This window comes from Mastacembelus armatus, chromosome 19 (genome assembly GCF_900324485.2).
Source record: "Mastacembelus armatus chromosome 19, fMasArm1.2, whole genome shotgun sequence".
Lineage (NCBI taxonomy): Eukaryota > Metazoa > Chordata > Actinopteri > Synbranchiformes > Mastacembelidae > Mastacembelus > Mastacembelus armatus.
This window is the reverse complement of record NC_046651.1, coordinates 17,203,319-17,230,781: the sequence shown is the minus strand read 5'-3', so window position 1 is coordinate 17,230,781 and position 27,463 is coordinate 17,203,319. Positions and strand designations below refer to the sequence as shown.

The following is a 27,463-nucleotide window of genomic DNA, read 5'->3' as shown; positions in this document are numbered from 1 at the left end:
GCATCCACCTGACACAAGGTGGACTGGTCTCCTCTTCCCAGCTTGAGGAAGGAGGAGGAGGAGGAAGGAGGAAGGAGGGTTTCTGCGCACTGAAGTCAATAAATAAGGACAGCAGAGGCGATTCAAGGCAGAGGATGTTCCGCATTTCACATCTCAGCGTCCCAGCGTGTGTTGGTTAGTGTGTTGGTTAGTGTGTACACTTCGTGCTTTACGGTGGTGGTCCTGTAGAGAGCGGTAGATAGTTTCAGTAAGTGCTTACACAGCCCAGCGCTCCTCTTACTGTACTCTACATAAGCGGAGGGAGGAGCGACCGTGTAGGATTTCTTTTTTGGTTCTTTCCCCTCTGTCGTTGCAACCCATCCAAACGCTTCTGAAAGAACGCAAAACGAGAAACAAACTACTCGTTTTCACACAAAAGCTTCGCCGGAAGGAGGTCGGAGAGCTGTGCAAGGACGGGGATAATTTGACGGTACGAGGCGCAGCAGCTCGGCGGAGGACGGGGCTCGGAGTGAGGGGACGTGGAGCCATCCAGCGCTGCCGCTTCACTTGTGCAGAAACTGGAGGAGTTCCGCTGACTTTCCCTCGCTTCGTTTTCACCTATTACCCTCATATCCCATCGGAACCGGTGTCCAGACCGCTCAGGGGGCAACCGAGGGTAAGTGTCATTATCGGGCTTTCACCCGGCCGACATCCACACCGTGCCGTGCGTGCAGTTTGGCGGCGCTAGCTCCAGTAGCCCGGGCTGGTTTGACAGATCAGCAGCCAAGGTACACACGGCTGCACCGTGCGGCGGCAGCCAGGGTCTAATCCGCTACAGTTGTATCTCTGTGGTTGGGGCTTGTTGTCAGCATGAAGCAAACGGGGGATACAAGTGTACACCAGTGTAAAGGTGTGTTTCTGTGCACTATGTGCTGCACGCAGGCCTGAAGTTGGATTTATGCCCTCTGGGCTCTGGCGCGCGCTTGGGCCAGTCATGCGTGCACACGTGTGTGTGTGTGTGTGTGTGTGTGTGTGTGTGCGCACACATACACAGGCAGAGAGGGTGATCGATAAAGATCAGAAAGTATAGTTCACCCAAACAATATGAAGCTTTTAGTGTTTTGGCCTCACTGACTCCAAGTTCCTTCCTTTCATACCCTCGTAAGTTAGTCTGACACATAATATTGACATAATAGTAGTATTAGTAGTAACAGTACTGTAGTTCTGATTGAAGTACTACAATGAGGATAAAGCTGTAGTTGAAAGGGAAACTTTCTCACCATATAAATCAGGCTGTGCACAGCTTCATTAGTGTTTATTCAAGAAATGTAGTTGTTTTGTATATGTGATCCCCACAGACAGGCCTTTGGAGTTCGTTTGTTAATTGTGTTGCTATACTGCTGAGAAATGCCCAGTGCGGCACATATGATTGTTGATCAGTTCGTCAGCGAGTATCACAGCTGTCAGGTATTAAATTACCACATATGCCATGACTGTCGTATAAAAACGTAATGTGTTTTGGATACGTCTTAATACAATATGATGCCCAGAGAGTTGAGTTCAAGTGAATACACTGATTATTATTATTATTATTATTATTATTATTATTATTATTATTATTAAGGAACAGAAAATCTAAATGTGTGGAAACACTAATAGACGCACCTGATGTCTGACTGACTGCTGACAGGTAGCACTGTCACTTTATCGATCGCTCCGACCACGTGAAAATCCCCAATGAAAATAATCTCAGTGCAGGATTGAGCAGCAGATCCTGAGTATGATAGTAATAGTTTGTTTTGTGCACTAGCAGCTGTTCGTGGGTGAAAGCCTTAATCACCACATTACAGCGGTGCAATAATTAAATCACTCATTGTAACCACTCTGCTCGAAGCATTTTCAGGGTCTCCGTTCTCGGTTGCATTCAGTTTCACAGCAGCAACTTGGACTGTGTTGAGAGAAAGCGACAGTCTAAAAGCTGTGTGCTGCTGAAACCATCAGTCTGGCAACAGAAGCATTTCCTCTGGCACACTGAAGCTTATTTTAAAAGGCAGAGTGTATAGATTTTTCCATCAACATAGTAACCAGTGAAAATTTCTAAATAATTTAGAATTAAAGATGTTTAGGTTATTAGACATACGTTGTCTTTGCAAACCTTCAAAGAGCTGTGGTCTAATTTTACAGTGTGAAAATGGTAATTTAGGGACAAAAGATCTTTTTTAAGAAACTTCTGTGTTGTCTGTTAATGAAATTAAACTAACTTCAAGCCTTAAACTACTGCTATGATGTCTGAAGTTTGTGTTTGCTAATATTTATAATTATGTTAATTATGTAGAATGAATCTGATGCTAATTGCTAAACCCCTGCATCATCTTAGGGCTTTGTATAAAAGCTAATTTATGTCAGATCAGCTGGTGTGGCCCCAGATGCCCAGGTTCATTAATCATTAGCCATTAGTTTAAATCACAGTGTCCTTTCACTGGGCTGATTATTAACCACGGACAAATCCAACGTTCGACTATAAACATTTTCCCTAAGGATTCATTTTTAAAGAGTCAGCAGAAAGTAACAAAGTCATCCTAACATTAAGGTGGTATTTTCTCTCAATTTTTCCACCAGACTGTCAATAGTTTTTCCTACATAGAAGGGAAGCAAATGGGAAGTGCTGAGTGGTGAACTGTGAGGTTTTTAGTATTTGAGAACACACAGAAGGTTTGCGTGTAGCCGCATGTGACCTGGTCCTTCTCCTTTCTCTTCCCTGTAGTGTGGGGCTCCTTCAGGGGGCCAGAGGTGACCTTTTTCAGTTTTGCCCAGCAGCGAGCGCCCCAGTGGGCCTCTCTCTCTCTGTGACCCTGTTCCTATCTGTCTTTCTTACTGGTATGTTTGCTGCTTTTCCTCTCCCAGTCTACTCCCATCCCTTCCTTTTCCTCATGGTGGGGCAGTGGTACTGAATGCTTAGAAACACAGAGCGTTGACTTATATAACCTCGCCTGTGCTGCTGATGTCCTGGTCTGTATCTGCTGTATAATGATGTCAGAGCTGTCTAGAGAGGGAAAAGGGCATGCTGGGTAGGCCAGTACAGTATGTCGAGAGCTATTCTTGAGCTGGCGAAAGGGATGAGCCCTGGATTTGCTGAATAGCTGGAGATGCAGTTAAATAGATGTTTTATTTTTCGGTTGCCGCATGTCACTGTAGGAATCTCCTTTGGCATGGAAGTAATCGTCATGGGCGAGCAGCTACGCTGTTTGCCAGTATGCTGAGCATCTCAACAGTTTGCTGTTCTGACGTAGCTTTTTGTGGCATTTTCAAGCTTCCTTGTTGGACTCTGTCCGGTGTCATAACTACAGGTCAGAGAAGGTGACATCCTTGGAGCTTATTTGCAGAGGTTAGCATGACACGTCTTGTTTATTGTTTCCTTTTCCTGCCATAAATGAACATCCTAGTTTTCAGTAGAAGGACATTTTGTTATTGTTTTGCCTTTACTTTCTGTTTGACCTTCCTATTATGATTTGGTCATTCTATTAAAGGCAGGCCTCAAGGCGCTTTATGTTTTTGCCACCCCCTTGACTAATTGGATCACAGCACCCGTGTGCTATGGATTTGTGGGTTGAGTCGCAGGATCTTTTCAGCTTTTGATATGACCAAGCAGAAAAATGTCACGTCATAAACTTCGGTTTCTGGACTGACATTTTACAGTTTACCAGGGAGCTGTATCTAGATGCATTCTGTAAACACAGGCTTCTTTGTCAAAGAACAATAGCAAAGTGTTTGATTGAGTTTATTTTATTTTCTCCTGCATCAGGATATTTTTCAGATGATTTTTGTTATGTATGCTGATTAATAGAACCCCAGCGTGAATGAAATCATGATGACCTGCTGATTTGTTTTGCCAGGCACTGACTGAGAGCCATCCTCCTCTCACAAACTTCTTCATGTTCCACCAAATTCAATTATGCTGGGAAATGTACACCACATGCAGCTTGTTGCTTCAGATGCTTATACTGAATTTCACCTGATGCTTTTTATTGACACTGTCAGTTTATACACGTGAACTGACAGTTTCTTTCAGGGCTCACACTGATGCCTCCATATAAATCTACACCTGTAGTTCAGGTGCAGCCTTATATATTAGCTTACTGCAGATGTAGAAGTGCCATTGTAACGATAAATTGCAGGTTAGAAAACCAGGTTTGTGGAAAGTGGAAAAAAAGAAACCGTGCTAACGTTTCATATTTGGTGTATGAAATGAGTAGGACAACACACAATGCTGGGTATTATAGCAAGTAAATTCATTTAGATTAATGATTAGAGTGCTGATTCATACCATCGGCGTGTGTTTTCCATGATAACAACCACCATGCTGCAAAATATTGCTCACTAATTCAATTCAGTCATTGTTATTAAACTGTGGTGTTATTAGTTTGAATAATCTGTCAGAAATTCAGTTCTGTCACCAGAGAAAAATGCAGTTGAAGATAGTCAGTGTTATGTAAAACATAGCAGCCGATCTGCAGGGTAATATTATATCCTCTGTCGTCTCTGCCATAAAGGAAATTCCTGCTGTTTCCTGTTGTAATATGTTGCGCACACAGTAATGAGTGTGTCCACACTGGCAATTCAAACCTCATTAGCTAAGAAAAATGAGGCTAACCTTTCAGTTGTTGTAGCTGGGTTGTGCTGCGTTCAGAGGCGTGTAAAGCTCTACTGCTGATAAGAATGCTGTCATGGTAAACACAAGAGATTATTAGTGCGCTCTGCCCTGGTCTTCTCACAGACCACTGGGAGTCCTGCTGTCTCTGAGATACTGTAACATCTCCCTAACACATTTGCAGACACGTGACATCAGATGTCAGGCAGCACTCTCCAAAGTTTCTGGCTCTGCCCTCCCTCTTCTCTAAGTAGGTTAGGTTTCATTTTATTCTTTGGTTGTTGTTTTTTTTTCCTTGTTCTGTTGTTTCTATGCAGATGGTTACCAGAGGCCTCCCCCTTGACTCTTTAATGTCTCTGGGCCATTGAACTATTGTTACTCACTGCTGCTGTCTGCCTCTGTGGCCCTCACAGCCAACCTGTGCTTCAGCAGCTTCCAAATCACCAGGGACAATAATAACTTGTAAAATGGCCTTTACTGGCTTGAGAGGGGTAGTGAGGCTGTTTTACACAGCCGCACTTCTCTCTTATTAACACCAGGCAGCTTGGCTCTGCCTGGGTCCAACCGGGGCCACTCACAACTGGCTTTTCATCAACGGGAATACTTGGCACCGAGGCCCGTGAGGTTTATTTTTGCCAGGGTGAAGCGGAGCACTTTACAAGGAGGACTCCATCTGACATTTGCTGGCACTGAATCGTTTTCACTCCCTCTCTCTGCGAGAACTGCCTCGGTTTAGTCAGCGGAATAGAAATGAAGTCACAACACATTTGCAGACATGTTAAACGAGCAGTTCCCAAGACAATAAACTGACTACTTTCCTCTCCTCTGTCATAAACACTGAGGAGTTGTACCATACGGAGGGAGTCCCTTCACTGTGGATTTGAGATTAAACTGGCAACAGTTGCTGAGTCTGAGCCCCTCGGGCAGAGGAATTAATGTGTGATTATGAGTTTGTTTGTATCTCCGCATTAGAGACACGGGAATTAAAAATAAAAGTAATAGAAAATAATTGGACATTTACTTAAATTTTATAGCTACTCGTTTTATCGGCGTATGCTGTGTTAGATTTGTTGCATGCTCATGAAACTGTGCATATAATATCTGTACATTTCTCTGCTTATGTATTAGGTGTGTAACTTATTTTCATTGTTGATTGATCTGCTGACTTGATTCTAAATTGATTAATGGTTGGTAAATAGTAGTTTAATGGTTGGTGTTATAAAATAATGGCAATAGTAAATGGTCTTAAAGTGCTCATGCACTATTTGCCCACTGACCCTAGCAAATACTTATCGCAAGTGCCTGGAGCCATCTTTAAACAAAACACCTGAATATTCACTTTACAGCAAAGAAACTATTTTGATCATCACCTCAGCCCGTAGTATATACAGGATGTTGTGCATTGTAGTATTTTCTGTACTTTGCCCAAATCATTTTTACACAGTCAGCGACCTGGTGGCAGAGGAAAGCTGGTTGGTTGCTCTATTGATTAAGTCAACAATGTTAAAATGCACATAAGAGATAAAAAAATGAATCTATTATACTGTTTCAGTTTGGAAATGTTCCATATTTCAGCATATTAGCTGCAGCGGTAATGAATAACTGAGTAATGAGATGCTTATAAAACCCCACAGTCGGTTTGGCTGCACTCCAGGTGCAGTTACGGCTGCTCTGTTTTTCCAGCATGTACTGTATATGCAGCAAACACACACGCCCCTTCGCTTTTTGAACAAATTTCAGTTTTCACTTGGTTTTGTATTCGCCCTTAAGCCCAACGATAATTGAAAATGGCTTTTTAGAAATGTTCGCAACTGTATTATCTAACCCTGAAATCTCTTACTCTTTCCAAGTGTTCAGACCTCCCAGACTGCAGTCACTCAGGTGCATCCTGTTTGCTTTGTTTCTCTGTGAGATGTGTCTAAAACTCGATTGGCAAACTGAACTGAGTCGACAGTGAAAATTAAACCTGCTCCGTGAACTGTTCAAAAAGTGAAGTGGTCTGAATACGTCATGAAGTGACAGATGGTCAGTATTTCATGTTAGTGGAAGAAATAGATGAGGACAGACAAGTTGGACCTTTTTAAACATCCTTTTGGAGTGAGTCTAATATTTTTTCCTTCCTTCTCTTGCACGTACAGTAAAATGTTTCTAGGGTTGATTTTTTTTTTTTTTTTTTGGGAAGCTAGTGTTTGAGATTATTTCTTACACTATATGTTTCGTAATCTTTCATGGTGGTTTGGCGAGGTGCTACAAAACTCCACCTTCTGATCGTGTGTGTGTGTGTGTGTGTGTGTGTGTGTGTGTGTGTGTGTGTGTGTGTGTGTGTGTTTTCTTCTTTTATAAGGATTGGGAATAAGACCAGTACGTGCGCCTCACACCTGCAGTACATTCGCTATGAAACAGCTGCGTAGTTACAAAGCCAAAATAAAGACTTTTGGTTATTCCTTTGGCCTTCAGAATAGAAACATGTAGCTTTTCATTAGTGCCGTGGCTTTTCACTCCTGACAGTGTGAGAAGTGACTGAGGCAGCAGTCTGCAGACGCACCCCCACAATTATCTCTTCTGCAACCCCACCTGGTCATGTGTTCATTTGAATTATTTTCAAAGCAGACATCATTTAACAGTTATTCATATAAAACTGCATATCATAGTGTATTTTACAATTATGCTCATGCAAATAAACCATGAAAGTCACTCTGATTATGATTACATTCCTTCTACCACTTGGAGTAGCTGAAGTGGGTCATTTTACCTATTATTCCCTTGCTAACCAGTGAGTGTATTTTTAGCCATTGATTTTCTTTTTTTCTAACTATTAATCAGTTTTATCCACTTCTCCCTGAGTTAGAATTGTTTATGCTTTGCTTTGGCTTCATCCATACGTTTAACTTTGAATTTAGTGTAAGCGTTACAGCAAGGTGCCCTAACTCTGGTTTTCACAGCAGTTGAGTCACAGCCCTGTCTGACTGGAGCGACGGTGTGTGCGAGATATTCCCCTGGCTGAAGAATTAGACTTTGGTTTATGTTATGACTGTCTGTGAGGTTAAAGATCACTTTATAGTTTAGATGTGCGGCTTTGAAGTGCGACTGACAGCGACCCTCCCTCCACTGGGCCCCTCCGTTACTGCCCACCAAGCACTTTTCTGTTTGAGGAAACTTTTCTTTTTCTTTCTGACTTCATTTTTACGCCAGTGGCTGTTTTCCTTCCCTCAATCATGTGGAGTGCATTGCATCTCGGAACAAGTCGGGAGTCTTGCTGACTCAGGTTAGTGCAGTTGTTGAAGGAATCATCAGCAGTTGTTTGTGTGTGTGTGTGTGTGTGTGTGTGTGTGTGTGTGTGTGTGTACGTCTGTGTGGCAGTTGCTGTGTCACTGAATAATAGAATAATAATGGCACAAATTGCCAGCCATTATATTATAGCTGCAGGTTGGCTCGCTGTGGTTTGTGGAGCGGCATGTTGGCAACAGGAAATGCGAATGAGTCACCTTTTTTTTTTTTTTTTTTTTTTTGGCGGTTTGTTGACTGTGATGTACAAGATGAATCTCTTTTTTTTTTTTTAACCTCAAGATCAGATAAACTTTAATCGGCGAAGGGAAATTGCGCAATGGTGAATAAATTGCTGTACAGTTTGAGAATGTGTACTTTTTGTTATTGTGGCAGGATCTTCTCCATCAAAGAGATAACTAACGAGAGGTGTTCACTGTCCATGTGAATTTAACTTTTATAACCTACATGACAAGCGTTTGCTTAAGCTCTTCTGCATCATATCAGATAATTAACAGAAAGTGTCTTTTTCTTCTTTTTAATATATAAAACCAGCACTTTGAACTTTATATAGAAAAAAAAAATCATTAAAGTATTAAAGAAAATAATCATTAGTTGTCATACCGTGTGGATTAACATGGTATTATCATTGTTAAAGCTGCTTAAGCAAAAAGCTGTGCATGCAGTTTGCCCTTCAAAAAAAAAAAAACACTCAAACATAATTAACACTATAATTAAACATCATGAGCAATGCAGTCATGAGAGTAACACAAGTCAGAGTTTCTATTCACAGCTTAGATACCTTTGTCCAATTTGAATGCATCATTAATGACTGACATTTTACCTGAGCCTGTTTTTCACCTTGATTGGAATCTCGCCAAGGATATATTAGGACTGTAAAGTATAGATGACAGCAGACGCTGGAGAGCCAGGATGTGTGTTTCATCTTTACCTGTTAGATTTGCCAGCCAAGTAGAGGGATGAAGAGCAATGCACTGGGAGGTACAGAATGACAGCTTAATGCCAAATGCCCTGAGGCTGTGTGTGTGTGCGTGCACTTGTAAGCCTCGAATGTGAGGACCATTTTGAGTTTTATACCATGGGAGTGAGGACATTTCGGCTTGTCCTCACAACTTCAAAGGGCTTTTTCAAGATAGTTGTGATGGTTAAGGTTAGGTTAAGGGGCTAGGTAATAAAGAGAGTGTGTGTGCGTGCGTGCGTGTGTGTGTGTGTTTGTGTGGTTGTTTGTATGTTTGCCTGTCTTGGTGTTTGAAGATAAAGAGGCTTTCTGATCCGGCAGGCGTGCACATTCCTCATTTGACTTGTCCTATCTGCAGCCTATCATTTAAAGCTGGCATGAAATACATGCACATACAACACTTGCATGTGCTGGCATGTAGCAGTGTTGTATGTTATGTGCGTGCATGTTCATGCGTGTGGACATGTACAATGCTGTTGGTGTGAGCCCCAAACACAGAAAGACGCTGCAGAAATACAGTGAAGGGGACAGGCTCATGTTTCACTCGGCATTGCAGGAAACTCAATAGGCAAAGTGTGAGGCAATCCCTCTGTGATTAGTGCACACTACTACCCTGCAGTAGCACTGGACACTCGCATTCAGAGAAGTTGCATGTTAGTATTGCACCCTTGCACAGCCGGTCGTACAGTCGATGTGCATGCTTGCTCAAACAGGCATTCTCACCAGCACGGGCAGATCTACAAACCACACACATACAGGCAGCTATTCTTAGTTCAGATGTTATCGCTTAGACTTTTATTCATCACTACGGTGTGAAGAGCCCATGCTGCATTAAAATACTCAGTGTTTGCACAATACTGCACATGGGCATAGACACAAAGACACCTCCAGCTTATTTTTCAGTTTGTGCAGCTCTGTCTAATCTGTATCTTGTGAGGGTTTAATGCCGTGTAAAACCAGTTTAATACAAGATGACACCCAGTGCCTCCACCAGTAATTAGGTTCCATTTACTTCGACTTATTGCTTTAAGCCTTTAGTTGGAAGAACAGGAACATGTCTGTATCTCAAAGGTGTAAAATGAACAGCCACAATAATTATTTGGGAGAGGTGCATTCTGGGTGGAGGCCTAGGGATACTGATGAGATTGACATGCTGGATGGGCCCCTAGAAGGGGCTCCAAATGCCGCTTGTCCCTGACCCTTGTTCAGGTTGGACAGGCTCCAGCCACTCCCCAGAGTGAGCCCCTCCCTATTTTCACATCTGTAGTCCTTTTCTGTGCCTAGGCAGCCATCACTGGCCCTGCTGACCTTCTGTTTGCATATGTATGTGTGTGTGTGTGTTAGTGTAGAAACCACAAGTGTGTCTGCAGACCATTATCTGACATAGGAATGTTAGAGGCAGAGGAGACCAGGGGTTACCTTTGGTCAGCTGTCTTTCCCCATGTTTTTGATCAGTGTTATTGGTTTATTTGTGATTAAAGTCAGATTCTTCAGAAATTAAACTCGTCTTTGTTTGACACTTTTACAGCTCGAGTCATTTAGTGTATTAACACTAATCAATTAGAGTTCATATTAACTCTGTACACAAACAATACATCCCTATTGTGTATTTTGTTTTAATTTCACTTACATCAGCCTTAGTGTCCAATCGTGGCTCTGTACTGTGTCTCCAAGTCGTATTGAGTAGATGTTAATGTAACCCAAACATTACCTGCACAGTACAAACAAAAGCAGACGTAGAACCTGACAACACAAAATAAATAAAACGTTTTTTAGATATCTGTGAGACTTCTCTTTAAATCCCACCTGCCACAAAATGGAGGTGAATGGAATGAATGTAGAAAAAAATCCAAAACACCACATCTTCCTAGAAACAGTGTCCTGTTGACCTGAAGTGTATGTTTCTTTTGTAAATGCAGTTTTTGTCCTGGCATCTGTCAGTTGTTCCAACTGATTTTAGTATTAGAAATGAGCACCGGTCAATTTCCAGTGAGTGCATAATTGATTACTGAACCGCCTCTGTTGGAACACAGGACTCTCATTATGCATGCTGATGAGTACATGTGCTTGCCTTGCTTAGGGTATACACAACACACACACACACATACAAACCCTAACACCCATTAAAGCCCACACAGAAAGAATATAAAGCTGTTTTCAGTGCAACTACACACTTTGCATACCTTTTCTTGCTCCAGTCGTGGAAGTGCCATACAAGCAGCTGGACTGTGGGTGTATGTGTATATGTGCTTCAGTGTGTATGTTTGGGTCCTGTAGTGCTGCTTTTCATGGAAATGCACAGCTCACTGCAGCACCACTGACTGAGTCACACAGATTCTTTACTCTAGATTAGAGGAAGGAGGAGAGGGAGATGGTGAGAGTAGAAAATGGGTCAGACATCTGAGAGCCAGGCATTGCTTTGCAATGGGTGTCAAGACATTATACACTTGCACCTTTTTTTTTTCCTTCTTTTTCTTGCTTTCTCTTTCTCTATTGCATGTTTTCACTCCCCACTTTCCCTGGCCAAGTAAAAGTGCAAAGAGAGGAGAGAGTTATTATGCTTGGCTTGTCTGCAGAGGACGGACTTTAATTTGGACACGGCCCAGCCGATAAATCTCCACCTTGGATCAGTTACAGCAGTGTGTGTGTGTGTGTGTGTGTGTGTTTGTGTGTGTGCGTGTGTGTGTGTGTGTGTGTGTTAGAGAGTGTGTCGGAGTCCATGTCACAGCTAAGCTTTAAAACGGTGCAAACCGGCACATTGATGTAAAAGTAAGGCACACTGGATTAATCCCGTGAGGAAATGACTTATTCTGTACACAGAGCCATGGAGGAACAATGAATTGGATTAGAGCTGGAATGAGCATTAATGAAATACGTGCTGCACTCATCTGGAACAAAGTCAAAATAAAGGAAATTAAGTTTATTCTCTGTGAGGCAGTTTTCAACTGAACGCCTGAAGTCGAAATGCGGAGTCTATAGGTGGCACATCTGACATGAGCGGTGCTAATGCGCCATGGGGCACACGCACACTTTATGAACACATGCACTCTGATTTACACTTAAGTCATTCAGGCTGATTTGCATAATATGCAAGCAGATGGGTGTGATTCAGCGAGTGGTTTGGCAAAGTGTCAGCATCCTGTAACATTTCCTGTTTGAGGCCTTTACTCTGGCAACAAGAGCATGTAGCCCACCTCTGTTTGAGTTGTAGTTATGACAGCAGCTCTCAGAAAGATGATTATTTAGTTAGCAGCATGGTTTTTTTCACAGTTTAAATACAAGGACCATTGAATTCTTAATAAGCTGTTTAATCATACGGTGCTAAAATAGGGAGAAATGCCCTTTTTCCAGTCTCTTATTTTGTCAGACTGATTGTCCAAAAACCAAAGATCCAGAACATTCTCGTATTTGAGAAGCTAGAACCAGCAAATGTTTTGGCACATTAACTTAAAAACATACTGAAATGATTATTCATTGATTAAAATAATCCCAGATCAATTTTCTTTTTCAGCAAAGTCGGTTAACTGATGCAGCTCTGGTGAAGAAAAACATGCTCAAAGCACATCTGGACTGAAGACTGAGCACTACAAGAAATAATGAGTTTTTGACAAACAGCTCTGTCACTAATGTCACATTTTTCTAAAAAGATTAAAAATGGCTGCAGTCTTGTTTTGGGAGGTGCTGTCATCTTACAAGAGATATATATATATATATATTTTTATTGTGAAGATTAAGCAACACAGCCTGCCTTTGAAATTTTGGACTACCATACTAATTTGTTAGACACACTCCGACAAATTGACAAGAACAGACTGAGACATTAATTCATCAAGTTTAAAACAGCTTTGGCATCAAAACGTAGAAGCTGAAGTTTTGTTCTTCTTGGTATAATGAAAGGAGGATGGAGCATTACACAAAATATGCCATCTGTCACTATTAGGACATATATGCCCCACTGGGCTGGATTTAAAACCAGGCATTGTAAAAACAAATAAAAATAAAAATGTCCTCATAAAGTTTAGATCTCACCTTCTGTGCATGTCTAAGAAAGTTTTGAATGCAGGTGTCAGTAGGCATTTTTTAAATATATTTTTATTGTAAATAAAGGTTTATCTTATCTTAGCTCATTTAAAAAAAACAAAAAAACAAAAACACCTGCCTACTCTGTGGCAATTCAGGCCCTAGTGCTGATTTAAGACATGATCCAGATGTTGCTGAAATCTCTGGGTTCATAAAGATTTTAAGAGTCCTCTCAGAGAGCTCCTAATTTAGCCTAAAAACTTTATGCCAGGCTTCTTACCTTTAGAGTTAGTCTTCCTTTTGCAGACTGTCATTGGGTTTCTAAAAAGAAAAAACACACCACCAAACAAACCAAAGTACGTGATATATAATAAAACAGGCCTATTTTTTTATTTGTATACTTACCCTAATCACATACACACACGCTTGATTTCTTTAAAAGTACCTGGAGAAAAATGATTCCTCTCTTATTCTTTGTTCGCAGCGAAAATGAAATGAAACGTTTTTTTTTTGTTTTTTTTTGGCAGTGACATAATTCAGCTGTGTAATCCATCAGTTACTCTGACAACACCAAGGAAGTCCATATTTGCCCTTAGGTGAGCTTTGCAAGGTGTGTGTGTGTGTGTGTGTGTCTGGAACGAACACTCTGGATTCCTGAGAGTGCTGTAATAATTGTTTTCGTGATCCCTCTCCTGATGTAAGATTGTGACACACCGATTGTTGCGTTTTCCCAGCTGCCAACAAAGTTGTGTCAGCTTTCATTTCTGGCATTGTGGCATATTTGTGCTGGGTAGGAGATGAGATAAGATAAGCTTTATTAATCCCTGAAGGAAAGTGAGGTAGTCTTGTAGTAAAAGTAGTCAATAAGAGATATGAGTGCATCTGAAATAACATCAACCGCAAACGTTATTCCTGCAGGATCTAATGTGTAATGTTTAATTAATTCACTGTGATTCAGTGTTTCAAGCACATTTTTTTCTTCCTCTTTATCTTTCTGACATTCTTCGCTTAAGGCTCTTAAAAGTTCTCCTCCCTGCTCCTTACAGTTTTCCACCCTAGGAGCTCTTTCAAGGGTTAAAATGCTTCATGAATATCGTTTATCTTCACTAGGATCTACACCCACAATTTTAGGGATTTCATCACTAGGAGCTACTCTTCGCACTAAGAATGTTCATGAATACGGTGCCTGACAAACAAATTGCAAATACTAACTTGTAACTCTGTGTGTGGTTAAAATAGAACAGAGCATACACTGTAACTGGGTCTTAGTTCTGTCAAGGTTGATCCCGCAGCCAAGCAGCTGGCCCTCTTATCTGCTCCGACTGTGCCGATGCATATTTATTCCTCCCCGAGTGGCTGAGCGCTATCGTAGCATATGGATTAGCTTTGGAACTGGCTGCATGGCCACGCCAAGCCCCCATATATCCTGCAGGGGAGTTGCTTGAAGAAATACTCACCTGAGTATTTTACCTCAGACCTGACCATTGAATCTACATCTGCATTTTAGGTCAATCTGAGTGTTGGAATTATTGAATGCATTTCTGCGAACGTGGAAGTGCATTTAGCAGTCAGTGCTTTATTTGTGTCCTTTTTCTAGTGTGTTTATTAATAAGCTGTTGTGCCATGAAGGACTTGCAGAAAGGACAAAATGCAGAACTTCAGTGTCAAATACTGAAAGTGCAGGAGACGTGCTGCTTCTATCTACTGAGGTAAAATTTGATACCAAAAGGCCACCAGTGCCGTTTCATGTTTCTTTTGATAATGCCACCAGCAAACCGTCATACTTGTGTGCATCCAGAAATCATTATTTCACTATCTAGTCAGTGAAAGATAGGCCTGGGCCTCTGGGTACTGCCTGTCACATCAGGTTAAAAGGTGGGAAAGTCATTGACGTCTTGGCTGAATGTCATCAGATAATGATACAACCTGGTAAAATGATCTAGTACGTCAGAAATACAGACAGTTTTTACGTAATTTGTGTGTGTGTGTGTGTGTGATAAAAAGAGTATCTGGGAAATAGACAGAGATGACAAGGAATGAATCAACTCTAGTTTGAAAATACTTAACACAGTCAATGCTTTTTAATCCATCCATCATCAATACCTGATTATTCCTACTGGGATCTGTTTGGGAGCCTAATATTATTTTAACCTTTATAAATAGATAACTGTCTAACAAACTGTAGTTTGTTTCAAAAATGGTCAGGAGATGTGTGGTATTTGGCTGTAGTTGCCTCTTATTGTTGTATTTAGATGGAGTTACACTTGTTTACTGTGTGACCTCTTGTGTGCACATTGTGATGTTGTCTTGGCAGGTGTCTGGTTTAGCCACGTGAATCAGTGAAGAGACCCGCTGTACATGTTAATGTTCAGGGCACGCATTGATCTAATTAAACATCATAAAGGTCCAACATAATCACAACACAGAAGTGATGCACTGTGAGTTTAGATGTGTTTTTCCCCAGGCGGTAAAGCTGAAAGATTTCCTGAACTGATAGTCGGTGACGATACGTGTGCATCACCAGGATGGGCCCCAACCGAACAGGTGTTTCCAGAAGCTCTGTGTTAGCTGCAGTGAACGCCACACGTCACTCCCATCCTGCAGATAAGATTATCTTCTATAAAACCAGTAAAACCAGAGTTCACTGATCATATATCCTGTTTCATGTTTATTCAGTGATGTTATAGACTCTTTACTCTTGAGTGCTGCAGTTTTTTTCTTATAGGGAAACAAAGAGATGAATTTTAATTCTACCATAGAATAAAAGTAGCTGGATTTAGAGCGTTTTTTACATTTTGTTGGTGAAAATTATGTAAAATGATTGATTATTGCCTTCAGGAACGTGGCGTCTCAAGTGAAGCTATGACTGATGATGTTCAACTTGCACAAGCAGTGTTGTTACATCACCTGAGGCCTTTCTTTTATACCTGTAGCACCACAGGTGGATAAAATGCTTTGCTGAATGGAGGGTAAATGAGATGATTTAAAGCAATGCCTGCAGTACATTCTTCAACAGATGCTGTAGTCGTGGACTTTTGGTGGCACGGCGAGGTTCATACTATCTACTCCTTTTGATTCCTCTGGTCAGCGTAAGCCTCAAGTTAGACACTTTATTTGGCTAAAGGATTAGAGCACTAAGCCCTTTAGTGGTAAGCTGGTCACATGAAAGTCTAACATCAATTTGCATAGACAAGAAAACCTTGCACCTCCTTCGGGGATTTTCCTCTCTTGGACTCTGAGTCTCTTCCCATTCATCTCTGCCTTGGCAGTACATACATGCATCAGTGGCCATGTGGATTTCCTCGTGCTAGAGCTGCAACTATCGGTAGGATTTGGTTAATTCCTGTCTCGCCGGGTCACTCTGTAAATCTTTTCACTCTCCAGTGTTTGGCCTGGGGATGTTTTTTTTCTCTTGTTGGGAAATATAAGAAGCAGCCACAGATTGTCACTGGCGATTACAGAGTTCCCTGAAGGCCTACATTGGGATGAAAGTTGGGTTCAAGTGTAGAGAAACAAGATTGAACCAAGAATTGTGTGAATTAGCTGCTCTCAAATCTTACAACAGGAACAATAATGACCACAGCTGATATAATCTGCTGCGCTTTGTAAGTTTAATCAATCAAAGTCATCAAACAACCTGCAAAACAGAACTTTACCCCATTTATAGCACGATCAATTTTCCGGCGTGGAGCAATGGAACATTAGCAGTTTTGCCTAATTTTGTAAGAAAGGAGTACATGAATATAAACAAGGGGGCTTCTGTCACAGGGATAAGAGGTGAGTGTAGGCTCTGCACACACACACACACACACACACACACATATCCTGCCTTTGTGCTTCTCAGGTGGCAGAGAGAACGAGCTGAACCGCTCCCTGCCCATCTGTCATGCCCATCAGGGGAATCACCTTTCCGCTCTGGAACACACACTCACAAACACACACACACCTGGGCACGCATTCACCGACACAAATGCAAACAGGCACACACACAATCAAATGGACAAATATGTGCAAACATCCACGAACACACACACACACACACACACACACACACTGTCACACACAGATAATCTCTGAGCCCTGCTGACATTTATCTTCACCTGGGGTACACTGGCAGGATAGGCAAACTGTGAGTGGGCTCTGAGCCAGCGTTGAATTGCGTTTATTCTCCAGTAGTTTGACTCACCAGCTGGCTGTGTAATCCCAGCACACGCTTTTGGACAGTTCCTGTCCTAAACCTCATTTTCAAATTTGAGTGAATTGAATTTCTCAGAGGGCTATTCAAGCCCTGCCTGGCACTAACCAGCAAAAGTCGACTTTATAACCATCGATGCAGCGTAGAAGAGACACACAGTGACATTTAACTGAAACCATTACAGTCAGATAGATGTGTGTGCAAGTTGTTGCCGTATTAATGCTGTCTCTTCTCTGTTTGTGACATTTGAATAAGCTTTTTTTTTTTTTTTTTCCTTGGTGATCAATAACCTAACTTAATAACATGCCTGCCTCAAGGCTTTTGGATGTCTAGACAGAACAGAGTATAGGCAATTTAGTTTCACTCCTCAAAGAAGCCAAGGATTCATTTTGAAAGACAATTACTAAGCGTGCTGCTACGAGACAGTTCCAGGAGCCGAGGAAGCAATAACTGAATAATGACGCTGGTAAGTGCAGGGTTGAATTAGTTTGTGTGGTTTATGTTGTGGCGGGGATAGGTGGCTTTTAGCTCTGTTGTAGCCAAGAGGCTTGGCTGGGTTGCAGTGCAGCAGTGTGACACTAACATATTGAGGTTGTTGTTGTGAAGGGCAAACACTCTGGTGCTTTCTGCTGTATGGTTTTATTGTAGAGCGGAGTGAACATGGTGCAGCAATGTCAGGTTGTAGCGTTGTAGAGATAGAGTGGGTGGTATTTTACGAAACTGCGGTTTCTTGGACAGCTCTTTCATTCACTGAAAGGAAGTGGTTTTTTTTCTTCTCTTCTCAGCAAAGCACAAAATGTTCCTCTTTTGCAGCTCTCTGTCAATACTCAATTTCATTCATTATTGTGCGATCATACTGGTGTGTATTAGAGATGGTCTGTTTGGGGTCGGAGGCGAGGCTCGAGGAAAAGTACAAACCACAGCTGGCAGGGAGTCGAAAGTGTTTTGTGGTGTAATATTGTTTCTGGTTGTGATTTTAACCAGAGGTTAACTTTTCTTGATGTTTCCAAATGCTAAGTGTGTTTTATCTGCAAAACCTGTGCAGGTTGTATAATAAATCACATTTGTTTGCCTTGATGCTTAGTTTGTACAGTGAATAATCCACATGCAGTGAAATATCAGGCATGTGGACAAAAGGCATGTAACCCATAGCTTCGCTATTTGAGACATAGCTCAGAGCTCATAATTAGAGATATGACATGATTCTGCAAAGGTGGAAGACATTTTTGAATACGACTTAATTAAGTGTACTGAGCTTGTTTTAAAGTTCAGGTTTCAGATTCATCAGCTGCCCTTTTTATGGAACCAGTTTCATTAACCTGCTATTTACCCTGTGGAGTTTTCTTTCCAACAGTTATTTTCACTTTCACTTTTTCCTTTCAAACAACTGTAGTTATCCTTGAGACCTTAGAGAAGTAGTGACTGTGTTTTTCCCATAGAAGATTTGAAAAGGTGTTATTTGAATATATTCAAAACTTTCGTCTTTTTTTGCATTACTGCGTTTGTTGACTCATGCTCCTCTGGTCACTGAATGTCCAGGAGTGTTTCATCTGGGGCTATGACTCCTGTTTGTGTTCATTGCTGATAACCTGCTGTTTATTTTCTTGATTATTTTTACATTTATATATATAAATAAAGGTCTAAACAGTCTAGGATGTATATATGGAGCTCAACTGGGACCAGTTAATTTTGACATTTGAGCTTCAGAAATGAAAATGGTTAATTATCAGAAGTGTTGCAGATTCATTGTGGTCAACAACACAACCTGGTCAATATGTATGAATATCTATATACATATTGAGAAAGTAATACAGGAAGGAGAAGGCCTTGAAGAGTTTTGAATAGGCTTCTTGAACATGCAGTGATAGGAAGGAAGTAACACAGATTAATACAGCTCTTTTAAATTTGGTTGTTTGCATTATTATGACCAAAATATATCCTGATCGGGACATTCATTTTCACTGTTATGTAGTGGTTACACTATATAGTGGCACCGCTTTGTATAAACAGCCTCAGACACTGAGCACTGAATTTTCATTTTTACTTACGTGTCTGATTTGCTGACATTAGGTGGAGATGAGCAGCCCTGTCGGTCCTTCACACTGTACTTAACTGTCCCAATGGTTCTTGTTAGGTCAGTTTTAGAGACTTATTCAAGCAAAACATCAGAAATTCATGTCTGAGTCAAAGTACGTTACAAAAGATAAGATGTTATGCTCCTTTTGAGACAGCCATTCATTTTATAGTACAGGCTGTAGAGCTTTTACCACCTCTCTGTAGAGCTGACTTTCTTCTTGCTATGGCTCATGCTGTGAGAGCACTTTTTCTGATCACTCAGATGTAAGTATGGATTTCAAGTCATGACGGGGGGAGGCTTTGGAGACGAGAGTGACATTGATTACAGTGTGTTTTGTGATGATGAAATGTATGCTTTTACTTTGGAAACACTTCTAGCTATTTCCTGTCTGAGTAGCTCACTGCTGTGACCTCTTCTTGCTCCCCTGTGATCTCAGCATGCGCTGCACGTTACATTCATGTTGCATATCACAGACGTCCTTCTCAGACTCCGTCCTGCAGCCGAGTGATATCATGGTGTGAAACAGATGATTGTATGGAGCGCTGCTGGTTTCTTTGAGCAAACCAGACCGGACATGTTGCTCTAATTTCTCCTGTTACCTGACACTGCAGTTACAACTAACCTGACAGGAATAAAAACCTTTAAAGCTCTGATGTTTTAATATATTTACATACCTGTAACACTGTGAACTTTTCCTGCAACCCTCTACCTGTAGAAATGCTCTGTATGAGCTGTTTTCCTGTTTTTGATCATGATCTGAGATAGGAGGAAGTTTGCCTTAGTGTCATTACTGTAAATTAGAGCTGCAGGGAACTGAAACCACAGCCTGCTCGTTGAGTGAGCAGTTATCTGACAGGGCTTTGAGCCTTTGGGTGGCAGTTACATGTGGGTGAGGTCTGAGGGGGCTGTGTAACATATCACATTCTAATTACAGAGCATAAGACATTTGATATAGCTGGTGATTGAACACGTTTGAGAGCATACAAATTAAACCACCATGTGAAGGGTATCTGTAGTAATTCTATCACATTAAATTTATTTGGCAGATGCATTTAGCCAGACTGAGATACAGTAAGTACAGTGCATTCAACCACCTAGGAGCTGCAGGTTTCTGGTGTCTAGCATGACAGTTTTGAAAGGACTGGGAAAGTGTCTTGAGGCTAGAGATATGTTGATGATGTGGGTTTGGAAGGGCAGGAGGTCAGCAGAGAAAGACTGGAGAAGTGTGGATGGGTCAGTGGAGCAGATGGTTGGGTGGCGAGTCAGAGGTGGAGGGAGAACAGGCTGAGGGAAGGGCGGATGGTGGGTGAGGATGATCAGTATGTAGGGCAGTAGCTCAGAGAGGCCTTCGAGAGTTTTCTGGGTTTTGAACAGACCTCTGGAACCTGGAGTGATGGAAAGAAGTTTTAGCGCTCAACAGTGATGAAGAGAGAGCAGAGAGGGAGAGGCTGAATGTTTTGCTTTTTCTATGTCGCTTCTCAAGACACATTTATCTGTACACAATGAGGAAGGCAGATGAAGTGCACATGAACATGACCTTGGAGGTCTGGACAGAGGCAGTCCAAAGAAAAGGACAGAGAGGAAAGCAGTGTTTAAATGTACATTTCTTACTATTACAATAAACGCTCAGACACACTCAGACATATATAAGTAAAGAGATTAAAAAAATAATCATTTTGAGGTCAATAAATATAATTTATGACAAGTTTTCTGTCCCTCATACATCAGTATTTTAACAGTTTTAAGTTGAGGATGGCCTCCCTTTGTTAGGATCATAATTATTGATGGATTGTTCTTTAATAAACAGTCACCAGATTATTTGTAACCCATCCTCATGCTTTGATTTATTAAACCATAATATGCAGACAAAAATAATCAATAGATACCTATTAAAAATGAACGGTTGTTATTTTTAACCACGACACGTTTCAGTAAGTCCCACTCGTCACTGACGACAAAGGATGTACAGCAGTTTTGTGTATTTATCACAAGGAATGTGTATTTCAGTTAATGCTCAACACATACAAGTTCTTCTTTACGTTTTGTCTCACTTTCTGTCCTTTTACTGTATACGTGTATTATAACTGCATACGTATATTATACTGTGTAGGCCACTACTGGTTCGAAGTACTCGACCCTGCCCGAAGCCTTTTCTTGTTTAAAGCTGCCTTGGTTATATTTGCTCTCACTCTCACCCTGGTAGGGTTCAGCTGTGTAGGATTATAGATGAAGTTGGTTACTTCTTGGATGTATTTAAGGTTGTGTATGTGCAGGCAAGTGACTAAAATACAGCAGCATGAAATGTCTGTTGGGCCAGCACGTCTCAGTAGAGCTGCCACCATACACTTTGTACAATGATTGTAAGCTCTGCAGGAGGGATGAACACCCTCATTTTCTTTTGTTGATGGTGGTAGACAGTGTTGTCTAACACAAAATCTCCCACAGGTTCAGTTGTGTTGAGATTTGTTCACCGCAGTGCCACAGCTGGGGATTCACATTATTTTCACTCTCATCAAATTCAGTGACCCCTCGTGTCCCGTGGGTGCGGCGTGGTCATCCTCCAACAGACATTAATGGGTAAAGGTGATTGTGCAGAACAACTTTGTATTGATTTGCAGTGAGTCCTTCCCGCAAAGGGACAGGTCTAGACCTAAACCATGACCCCCTGCTTTAACAGAGCCATCACTGCAGTGGTCAAGCATTCAGGTTTTTACTTAAATTTGTCACCTGTCTGTATCTGTGGTGGGTTGGGCCTAACTGTGTGCTCTCTGGTGGGCTGTAATGTGTAACGAGAGGCGTGGGTGTAACGAGTTGGTGTAAATTTCACAGCTCTGCTCTGTCCAGGAAGGGCTCTCTTTGTGGTCATGGGCACCTCTCTGAGAGTCCAAACAAAAGCAGTATATCTGTAGTCAGCAAGTATATTACGTCCCCATTGCTGTAAACACAGGCTCAAAGCTCTGGATACAGCAAACATTTCCATAATTAAAACCAGGCCACGATTCCTAGAGGGGCAAAGAAAGAGAAATAGGAAAAAAAAGAGCACAGAGAAGAGAAAAATCTAAGCCGGACGAGGGAAAAGAGGGCAGAAACTTCCTGAGAGTGGTGGGCAGCAGTAACCCGTTTAGAAACGGGCATTCCAGTTCTTTTATCAGGCCACAAATATTCCAGTCTTCCCTGCTCGCTCCTACTCCTTTGCCACTCAGCTGAAGTGAACTTTAGAAGATCCAATAACTACAGAGAAGAGTGAAGAGTATTAGGCGCCTGGGGTTAGGAATGTTGGCTCACTTCCTGCATGTGGCACTCTCTTAGCTCTGTGACAATTAAACACAGGCAGAGGAAGAACAAGTCCTGACATACAGTAGTGGATTTAATGCATTAAAGCTTTTTGCAGATGTAAATGTGTTCAAAGAAACCACCCGCTCCATGCGTCTAGCTGAATGCGTGCACAAACATGTACCGTACACCCCCTGTACAAAGCATTTGGATGTTTCTCATACTCCTCCGAGCAGGTACGGTGGTGATGGGCACAGGAATGCAGCCTAGCTTTTGAACTGCATTTGGATGAGCTCCAGACCGGTGAGTCGTGTTCTGCACCTCCTCATTAAAGACGTCTTTCTATAAGCTGGCAGGCTGGTTTCAACATGCTATGACGGTATAAAGCCATACTGGAACATTTTCCCTCCACCACCACCACCACCGTGGGTGGAGCGTGTCGTGGATGGTTGGTTGAACACTAACTGGAAGCTTTGGTTGTTGACAGCGTGATATCACGAGTGACGTCATTAACAGTTTCGTCATCGTGATAGAGAAGCCAGCACTAAAGCCACGAGTCATGTTATTGCCATCTCGTTCACCCTCTTGTTTGATTCTCTTATTTCTGCAGCTCATTTTGCTTCTCCCACTGGTGTCACCGTTGCTTTGTGTGTTGGTGTTATTATTATTTTATTATTATTATTATTATTATTGTTATTATTGTTTGAGCTGGCTGAACGTTGTCAGCTGAGGTGTTATCTACACACACTGCCCATGTGCACCTCCTTTATGGAACCTCAGCCAAGTCTGTCAAGGTTAGTTAGCTGAAATTGTGCCAGTGTGGTTTGACACACCTCCCTTGTATGTTTGTGTTTGTGTGTGCAGGTGCTGTTAGAAACTTTTTTTTTTTTTTTTTTTTTCCCCATTGTTGGGCTGTTTGTCACATAGACCAGCAAAGACACACACTTTCCCCTGCAGCGTTGAACCCTGGGTATTCAAATTCAAATTACATGTGTGGTTTTGTTTGGCTTTTGTTATTCATTAATTTTTGCTGGACATCAAGTTACATGTGCTCAGAGCATGCAGTCTGAGCTTTGACCTTTGACCTCTCTGTACTCTTCCACAGTGTGAGGGAGGCTGTTGGGGTTTGTAATGTCTCTTTGACGTCACCTTCTCCTGAACGGCTCTGTCTGTGAGATCCTTTCAGGCAGAACTGACAACCGGCGGTTCAGATCTGTGAATTTGAACAGTAGTGAGAAGCATCTAATTCTAGAGACAAATCCCATAGCTGCCCTATAAACAGTGACAAATTGAAATGGCTCCGTCTTTGATGGCGCCTGTGATGATTTTAGTGGCATATGGAGACATTTTTCTGAGGAACAGCTGTGAGCCTTCGACTGAAATAAAACAGTCAGGTGCTAAAGTGGGTCGAGCATTAATGATAAGATTGGTGGTTGTGTTCTCTGCTCGTTGCGTCCTTGAGAAAGACGCTTGTCTCAGAAAGTATTCCTGCTGCGTGTGTGTGTGTGTGTGTGTGTGTAGATTGTCAGGCTGTGTGTGTGTGGATTGTCAGGCTGTAGCAAACTATTATTTTTATCACAGAAAAATCTGATTATCATCATTGCGGTTAATTGATTGACCGTTTGTTTGTATAATGTTAGAAAATAATGTGAGGTCCCCAACACACGGCTCCACTGACGTGTTCAAAGTGTGAGGTTTGTCTCGACAGTCTAATAATCAAAGATATTGAGTTTGTTTTGATAGACGGCTCAGGAAACCAGCAAATATTCACCTTTCTGGGCAGAAGCCAGTGAATTTTTGTGTCACTGCATCTCTCCACTGTATATGTGACCCTACATGTGTTATGTCTGAGTGTGTGCCAGTGTTTATCGCTCCGTGTGTGTGGCTGCATCTTTGTCCACCGTGTGTGTCTTCTGTCTCTAGAAACACACTCCAAACGTTCGTGCACACAGTAGTGGTTACGCCCGGAGATGTGGTCAGGGGAGAGGCTTGTGTTTTATAGAACATACTGTACAAAGCTGTGCCGCTGCAGTAATAGTGCTATAAATAGAATGTGCTGATAAAGATGAAGAAAAATCAGGGGTCCGTGTGTGAAATAGACCAAGTTGGTTCCTGTTTTAATACTCAGCCGTTGGTGAAAGGATTGCTGCAAGGCCAGGCTGAACTAAAATCCACACCATGGTACCTACAGGCTTAGAGCCAAGAACAGAATTAAAAGCAGCAGTTTTCTCTGGTTTACTTTTCGTTCATGTGTTTATATTAAGAGTCAGGTTTTCAGTTTCAAGACTTGATGTGTTTATAATTTTCATTAGGTAAGTAAAGTGCAGTCATATATGTCAAGGGTGTCAGACTCCAGCCACATCTGACGCCGTCGTGGAGGTCGGCTGCAGAATCGTCTTTCTCCAAACAGAATGTTCACCGTCGTGTCCAGAAAAAGCAGATAAATGTTAAAGAATGTTAGTGTAAAAGTAATTTGTGTTAAAACCTGTGAAAAGTAGGTTTGTTGAAGTTGGTTTCTTTCCAAATTTAGGTGACTGCAGCACAGTGTTATTTCCTAGACTTGACTCTTCAGGGGTTGGATCAAATCTAAAACAAACCCATGAAAAACCTCTTCAGAACCATCCTGCATATATACAATTTTAAAAAGAGGAATATTTTTTTTTAATGTTTTGAAATTATATATGGCTACAGATTGGAGGAGGAAGAGCAAGAGAAATGTGAGTACATATATCCCCCGTGGTGACTGACTGACTCATTCTCAGCAAAGAGGAGTTTTGTAGGTTCTCAAACAAAAAGTTTGCCTTCTGATCCAAGAGATTATAACAAGGCTTACATGGATGGATTAAGGCAGGGAACAGTGTTTGACTAGCCTTATATAAAGTTGAAATGCCTATTGATGAGAGAGGAAATCTAAAACTCTCTGGTAGACCTGCAATTTTCCTCTTGAGCATGAAAAAGCATGTGTGTGAGGTCTTCAGTACAGTGAGTAACAAAGAAAATCCTGATTTAATTGTGCTCAGTAAGGGTGCCTATTATTGACCCATTAAACACTGTGCACTCCAGGGTGCTAAAAGGTATTTCAGAGTTTTTTTCCCCAAAGGTTGCATCAGTTGGTGAAACATGAATGAAAAGCCAGTGTTGGTCCCAGTTTTTCAAATGTGATTCAGAAAATTTGCATGAAATGACAGTTTAAGTCCTCGGTGATTGTTTAATTTCGTTCGGAGCATGTTCAGGTGTAGATCTTCAGTGGCCTATTAGACATTGCAAGTTCACATTTGTTTTTGTTTTTTCTGCCAACTTCCTGCACCTTGAAGTCTTAAAGAGGCCAAATCCCCCTCAGTCGTCACCAAAATTTGATTTCTGACTTTGCTTTTCTTCTATTTTTTTGACTTCTCAGTCTCAGGTTTGCTTGCTGCTCTTTGACACTCATCCTTGACCACGACCTTCCCTCTTCCTTTTTGTTCTACCATGTGCTGCACCTCCAAAACATTGTTCAAATACAGTCTGTGCCTCTATGCTAATGTGATCAGACGTGAGCCACTGGATATCTGTTTGCTCCCTGCACACACTGTACCCGCAGTCTTCCCATTCCCGGAATCTTGGTGCACCATAGCAACACCAGCATGTCCAACACACACACACACACACACACACACACACACACACACACACACACACTTCATATTCACCACATTCCCTTTTTTCCCTCTTCCTTTTTTTTATACTCCAGTTCCATGCTGGTTTTTATGGCCCCCCCTTACTGTGTTCCTTCGGGAATTTTGGCTAGTGTTCAAAAATCCTAAATCAACTACAGGCTGCTACAGCACCCTGGGCCCCTTCGCTTTGCGTCTGTCACCCCACATGTTGACCTGAGGGAAGAGCTGACTATCCACTAAGAACCTGTCCCAGGATGGTTTTTCATGCCACCAGGCCTCTTTTTTTTTTTCCCCTCCCTGTCATTTTCTCGCTCTTATACTCCAGTTTTGTCGCCTTCTGTCCAACGGTCTTTCTCTTTTTCAACCACATCATGCTCAGACTCCGTCAGTGCTCTACCTTCATCTGATTGTCAGTGATTAGCATAAATGACGTATTTGTAGTCAGCTGGAGCAATAATCAACATATGGCATTTTAATATAAAAAATAAATTAAAAGTTCAGCTCATGGGAAAAATTAAGGGCAGAAATCTAAGATAAGGTGCAGCAGGAGGAGGTAAATATAAATTAGAATCACCCTGTTCGTAATCAAGTATAATCAACAAAACATCTGATACCCCTGGTACTGTAAGTTAACTCTACCATCACTGTAGAAGAAGAACATTGAAGGAAGTGTGCCAAAATTTCCAAAACGTATTTGGCTTATCCTGAGAAAAATGAGTATCTCTTCTAAAACAAGACCACTTGGAAGCTCCAAGGCCCTTCCTTTTCGTGAGGGTAAAAAAAACACAGTGGAAAGAAATTTGTTCTACATATGTTGTCTGTCCTGGAGCAAAAAGTTTAGTGATATAGAAGATTGCTTTCTTCCCGTCCCTTCCTCCTCTTCGTCTGAGGCACCCCAGCCCCCAGGACTTGTCTGCTCTCCCTCTACCTCTGCATGACCTTTCTGTCTCACTTTCTCATCTTCTATGTGTCCGTTTTCCTCTCCAGTACATCATGTTTGTCTGATCATGCTGATTAACAAAGTGGCTTTAATTTATTCACCACGCTGCTGTGGTGTAACGCTAAGCTCCGTCAACACAGGGGTCCCTCTGCTGCACTTTCATGTGGTTTGCACATATGACATTGTATGTAGAGGGCTGCTCAAGACGGCATTCTGTGTCTGCGTGCATGTGTAAGATGCTCAGGACAAGCCTGCTGCGCATTAGTTCAGTGATTTAGTGAGTTTGGCTGTGGCGCCAGCCTCACCCCCTTCTGCCTCGCCTCCTTCACTCCTCCATCCCTCTGGTTGAACGTCTTGGGTTGTACATTGTATTTGGTCTGGTTCAGATTCCCCGTTTTGGTGGCTCCTCTGAAGGAGGGCAACACATGTGCA

The 27,463-nt window shown here is 41.8% G+C and overlaps 1 protein-coding gene across 2 annotated transcripts in view; it reads left to right on the top strand.

Moving 5' to 3' along the window:
* Positions 1-207: 207 nt before the first annotated feature.
* The window catches only part of thrab (thyroid hormone receptor alpha b), a 101,943-nt gene continuing 74,687 nt past the window's right edge, over positions 208-27,463 (top strand). For both annotated transcript variants that reach the window (XM_026314801.2, XM_026314802.2), the window contains exon 1: positions 208-655. The gene's annotated coding sequence lies outside the window, so the exon portion shown is untranslated. The remainder of the gene's footprint in view (positions 656-27,463) is intronic.